Consider the following 6,000-nt stretch of genomic DNA (forward strand, 5'->3'; position numbering starts at 1 on the left):
CATCTTTGGTTAATGACTCCTGGAATACTCTGTTTGTATCACCAAGCCAGCCTTTCCGGACAGCTTTAACATAACAAAGACAGTAGTTAGAAGCCTCTTGTCCTGATCTGCTTAGAAGAAGAGTGTGGAAGGAGGTGGGGGAGGCCAGCCCCCCCCCCCCATCTGAAGGTATCTTTCTTGCCATCAAGGTCAAAGAAGCTGGGCTAATTGCTAGGTAAGGCACGGACAGCTTTCAGGTGCTCTTCTCCATGCTAAAAGATGGTGAAGTTCTATGGGTGACTGAGGAGCTGCAGGAATGGACAACTGTGCCAAAGTCAGTTTGCCTCAATTTCTCATTCCTCCATCCCGAAGTGTGGTTCATCCTGGATGTTGTGGGCTTTTCCCTCCAGTGATAAGTTCAGGTTGCCCTGACTGTCGGGATTTTGTAAAACATTTTACATGAACATCCGTACACTTTTTCCCTTTCCAAAACAGCATCAGATTGCAGCCTTGTTCATTTGTTTATGTCTCCGTCTGCAACACGTCCCCAGCACAGTTGTACGCGCTACATGTGAGCAGACAGCAAAGAAGGGCCTCGTTCCACAGCCAGAAATTCTATTGGTGCAGATTTGCATGTTACCTCCCTTCGAAGACTCTCTTTCCCAACCCTTAGGAATTATAAGGGTTGGGAAAGTTCCTCAGCAGGCAGAACTTACTTCCTGCAAATACAGCTTTGTTTATCCAGCATTAGCCATGGAAAAAACTTACATCTTGCTAGAATCCCTAGCAAAGGAAGGCAAGCACTACTGGCAGTCAGAGCTGAGGGTACAGAAATGGCGCTTTCCAAAGCCCAGCCTGGCCCCGACTGCCTTTTCGTCTTTTCCAGCCATCCCCATCATAGGGAAGAGCCAACATATCCTAGAACCCCTGGGAAGGCATCCCAGGAACCATATAGCGTTTCAGCCTAAAGGTAAAATCTTATGCATGCATATACATACAGTGGCTAGCTGGTATGTACTGGGTATTATAGTCCATTTTTCTGTATAAACATGTGTAGGGTTGCATCCAAAATTGTTTTTAATTTCAATATCCTTTAACCCATTTGCACTTGCGATTTGGAGGCTGCAAGGTTAATAGTTTGCAAATTAGCCCATGAAAACTCATGTGCTCAATCACGGTTTTCACATTTTCCCACTGGGAACAAGTCCATTAAATCAAAGATCACAGTTCTTTACCAAAGCCATTGTCTCCGTACCTGCCTTAATTAAATGAAAAGTAATACAGTGAAGAACACTCCGGCACCTTTTATTCCTTCTTTGAATAGCAAATGGGGAAAACTGCATGATGGGAGATCACTGATGCATACAGAATGGCTGGGGAAGCAACCAGGTTATTGGCAAGGAACGTTAGTTAAAGCTGTGGATGGGATTCATAATCATGTCAAGTTTTCCAAATGCTTTTTCTAAGAGTTTGTGAGCCAAACTCTGCTTCCAAGCATCACCCAAAAATACAGAGTACAAATTGCATAGAAATGATGGAGCAAAAAGGACAGCAGTGGAAAATGCTGGCTCCGATATTAGAGAGGTGGTATATCCTCCCCATATTTCAGTCTGAACTGAAGGAGCTGTCCGTGGTACTCAACGCTCGGTCTAAAACTGGGGTGCCCAACCCATGACCCATGAGCTGCATGCGGCCCAGGATGGCTATAAATGCGGCCCAACACAAATTTATCAACTTACTTAAAACACTGAGATTTTTTTGCAATTTTTTTGGTAACTCGATTGTGTGGTTCTCAAGCATGACCTTTGTAGACGACAATGTAGTGTCGCAAAGTCATGGAAAATAAACATGTATGCTTTCCTAGGATTATAATGTGAGGACTTTTTTGCTTCTCTGTGGTGACGGATATCAAGAAAATTATGCACAGAACTTTTTTTTGCTCATCTGTTTTGTTCGTGTTTGTGTATTTAATGTGCGGCCCAAGACAATTCTTCTTCTTCCAATGTGGCCCAGAGAAGCCAAAAGGTTGGACACTCCTGGTCTAAGACAACCACTGTGTTTGGATCGCTCCTTTAAGTTCAGGCTGAAACGCAGAGAGAGTACACAGCTACCGTTCAGAGCTCAGCTGTTGTGATTCTATGATTCTACCCATGCGAGCTCAGAAGAAAGCTCTTTAATAGAAAAGCAGTGTGCTCAGCTTTGCTTATGTGCATCTTGGGGGTGGCAGCTTGGAATCATCCCGCCCAGCAGGGAATCATAGAATAGTAGAGCTGGAAGGGGCCATAAAGGCCACCGGGTCCAACCTGCTGCTGTTGCTGTGAATCATGGTTCACCACATTACGTGCCCCCTGTTGACTGGCTGTTTTCATGAGACCTTCCTGGGTGATGATATCGGGGGAAGTTTATTTGCCATTGCTGCTATGAAGATAAACCTCACAGGGTACAAGCCTGTACATGTTTAGACAGGATGTCCTACAGTTCCCAGCATTCCCCAGACATCATAACTAAGGGAATGCTGGGAGCTGCAGGACTTTCTTTCTGTATAGCACGTAACGAATGTACCCCAAGCCTTTCCTCCTCCCTGGATAAGTACCATGGCAATAACAAAAGATGCATCAAAGCAGACTGCTTCAAGTAAACTTTTGGAAGGTGGGAGTAAGATGATAAAAATGTGAAGGGGAAAATCAGTATATGGCTTTGCCAAGCATGCGCTGAAGCCCATGATCTGTTCTGAGCTTCATAGTGAATGTGTAAAGCACCAATCCAGGCTCACCACCCAGTGAATGAGTTACGAATGAATGTGTTTCAGATGACCAGTCAGCGAACTCTGAAATTTGGCTGCATTGCACCAGCACAGAGATGATGTTCACGGCTGTGCAAAGTGTGAACTGATTCTTAGAATAACTTTAGGGCTGCTAACATTTTTGTTACAGAATTCCTATGGGTGGCCACTGCCCACAAGTTGCTTTTCAGTGGAGTAAACTGCTCCTGTTATGTTCCAAATGCTGCTATTCTATGATAGAGAACATATAGCATAACCTTAAGCTCAGTTGGCCAGCTCCACTAATGCTTTTTTATCAAGATCCTCCCTGTAAACCTGAGAGAACTTCTGGGGCAGGGAAAAGGGAAGGAAGGAAGGTCTCTAATCTTTTCCTGAAAATTAATTTGGTCATGGGCTCGTTTGTTGCCAAATCTAAGGGCAGAGTGCCCCCTGCTGGAAAAGAATTGAACTTTTAAAATGCACTTGAATGCTGCAGGTTATTTTCATGTGACAGCCGCTTTGCAATGCTACCAAATTGCCTATTCACAATTAGTTGGTAGCAAAGTGACTGATTCATTTCTCTTGGTTCTTTTATACATGAATAAAAATGAATGAATGAATAAAAAATAAAATGATATCTGCAAAATCCTACCCTCATTCACTGCCCACCGCAAGAAAGAGAAATTGACTAGTTAAGAGAAAATAAAGATACAATTCACCACTAACTTTCTAAGTTATATTACACAGAAAGGGAACAAATGGCAACAAAATGCAAATTTTCATGCATTTTTAAGTTTAAGGTTAGGACAATCCTAACTTAAGCCTGCAGACATTTTCCAAGTTCAAGACGAACCAATCTCAAATTTGGAAAAAGGAGAAAGTGAAACAGATTAATCAATGCTGAGGAGCTAATCCTACGTGTAACAGTGAGAAGTGGACTTTCCAAGGTTACACAGAACATGACTCAATGACTGGGTTCAAACAACACAATAATTCATACCCAAGGGTTACGGGTGGAGTGTGGTTGGTGTTAAATCCCAGGTTGTAGTTGTCAACCTGTTATCCTGTTGTGCGAATACAACCAAGATAAGAAACCATGGTGAACAACCCAAAGTTCACCGCCAGCAGCAAGATTCTCTTCATAGGTTGTTTGTGCTTAACAAGCCATGGCTTATTAGCTCAGCTGGGTTCAGACATTACAATAGCCCACATTTTAACAACAACCTGCAGTTCAATGACAACCCCTGAGTGTGCATTATTGTGGTGTCACTGTCAAGTTTCATCCTGCCCTTTTGGTGCCTGCTGGAGAACAGGCGAAAAGCACCGGGTGACTCTCACTGCTGCAGGCCGTGACCGCTGTGGGGACACCTTCCTCCCCTAGAACGGCTAGTGCAGAATTGTGCTGGCTGCGCCTGTCCGACTCAGTCCCGAAGACGGCAATGTTACAGCACTTGCCGATTCATTTTCGTACTAATGGCACCTCCATCTCCAGCCCAGTCTCCAACTCAGGAGGCAAAGTTTCTGGCAGAGGACCACGCAGCAAGAGGCATCCTGGGCTGAACGGAGGCTTGATGGGAAGTTCCCGCCTCCTTCCAACCTGCCTTTTTCATATTCAGTCAACTCTCCCAAAGAATATGCAGGAGGAGCAAATGGCAAAGGGCTTTGCAGGACTTTAAAGACCATCCCTTGCCCTGCGCTGCTTTAAAATAGAAGGCCCCAAACCACCCTATTGACAGGATCAGGGCCTGAGCGACCCTGCAATGCCTTTAGAACCAGGAACACCTTTGCAGACCCTCAGAAACACAGAAGCAGAGCGAGTCAGAAGGGGCCTCCCGGGCCATCTAGTCTGACCCCAGGCACCAGCCAGCTCCACTCCCGACATGCCCACCATGTGCATGTCCAGCCTATCCTTGAGCACCCTCACGGATGGGGCCTCAACCACCTCCTGTGGAAACTGGTTCACTTGCAGGGAACAACTGAGGAGCTATTATGCAGTGCAGCTGGAGGCCCTGGAGACCAGCACAAAAGGCTTCCTGACACTGCTGCTCTTTGCCACCGCAACCCAAAGCGTCTCTTGTGCTCTGGCCTCCGCATCCCCACGCCTTGAATCTTGCTCCTGCTTGCTCTAGTCTAGTTAGTCCCCGCCTTGCTCCAGCCTGCTCCTGCCTTGCCCTGTGTGATTTCCTTGCTCCAGCCGTTCTTACCCTGCTCCAGCCCACTCGTGCCGGGAGCTCCCTCACTCTTCTTGGCATCGGACCACTGGACTGTTTCTGCACTGTGCATGCGCGCTCTCTCTCCCCTACACAGTTCTGGATTGCCTGTGACTTGACCCGAAACTACTGACACCACCCGCCTCCAGCCCTACTAAGTGGCAAGACCTCACCCCACATCAGCACACTGGTCCCAGCACTCTGCCTGTCTCAGCCACCACCCACATCCCGGCCTTTGCACTTACTGAGGGGCAGATGAGAGGATGCTGTTCATTTATTTATTATTTATTTTAATTTATAGGCCATCCATCACTGTCGTCTCTGGACAGCTTACAGTATGTAAGTTCTATATATAAGTTCTATGTATACTGTTCTATTCATATCCAGCTTGTGGGTTTCCCACTGGCATCGGCTGGCCACTCGGTGAGGCTGATCCAACAGGGCATCCGTCCTCAGCCTGGGGGCCGCCTCCTCCCTGGCGCATTGGAGCACCAACTCCCAGAACCTCCCACAAACCCCTCTGGAGACATCCACTGGGAAGCCTGCAGGGGGCAGCTCTTATGTTCCGAAAAAAGCACTCAGGCAAAGAAGGGGCTTAAAATAGAATGTGGAGCATGGAAAATGCAGGATGGGGTCCCAGGAAACATCTGGGAGCCAGAGAAGCCGCTGTGGGCGCTACCACAAAATGGCCCCCATAGTGGGAGTGGCTGGTCGTGTAAGGGCTCCTGGTTAGTCAAAAGCAGGGCTTTTTTTGTCATAGAATGCACTGGAACAGCGTTCTGGCACCTTTTTTTGATGGATTTTTCCAAGTGATTGTGAATCGCTCTGTCGGGCGTAGCAGGTCGGCGGCAAAAATCATTAAAATAGTGCATGCAGGCTGCTTGTGTGTCCGCACTGGTTGTGAGGGCGCTGCTCGGCTTGGGATGCTGCTCGGCTTGGGATCGGTCGTGTGGTCGTGCGCTGAGTGCTTACTGCCGGCGGCAACCATTATGTTTGTGTGCGTGTAGAGTGACTGGCTACCTGCAAAAGGTAAATAAGTTCATTATTTCA

At 47.0% G+C, this 6,000-nt stretch overlaps 1 protein-coding gene across 1 annotated transcript in view; it reads right to left on the reverse strand.

Moving 5' to 3' along the window:
* The window catches only part of LOXHD1 (lipoxygenase homology PLAT domains 1), a 191,111-nt gene extending 190,481 nt beyond the window's left edge, over positions 1-630 (reverse strand). Inside the window, exon 1 of the mRNA XM_044431523.1 lies at positions 620-630. The gene's annotated coding sequence lies outside the window, so the exon portion shown is untranslated. The remainder of the gene's footprint in view (positions 1-619) is intronic.
* Positions 631-6,000: the final 5,370 nt, after the last annotated feature.

This window comes from Varanus komodoensis, unplaced genomic scaffold (assembly GCF_004798865.1).
Source record: "Varanus komodoensis strain SLA01 unplaced genomic scaffold, ASM479886v1 scaffold22, whole genome shotgun sequence".
NCBI lineage: Eukaryota > Metazoa > Chordata > Lepidosauria > Squamata > Varanidae > Varanus > Varanus komodoensis.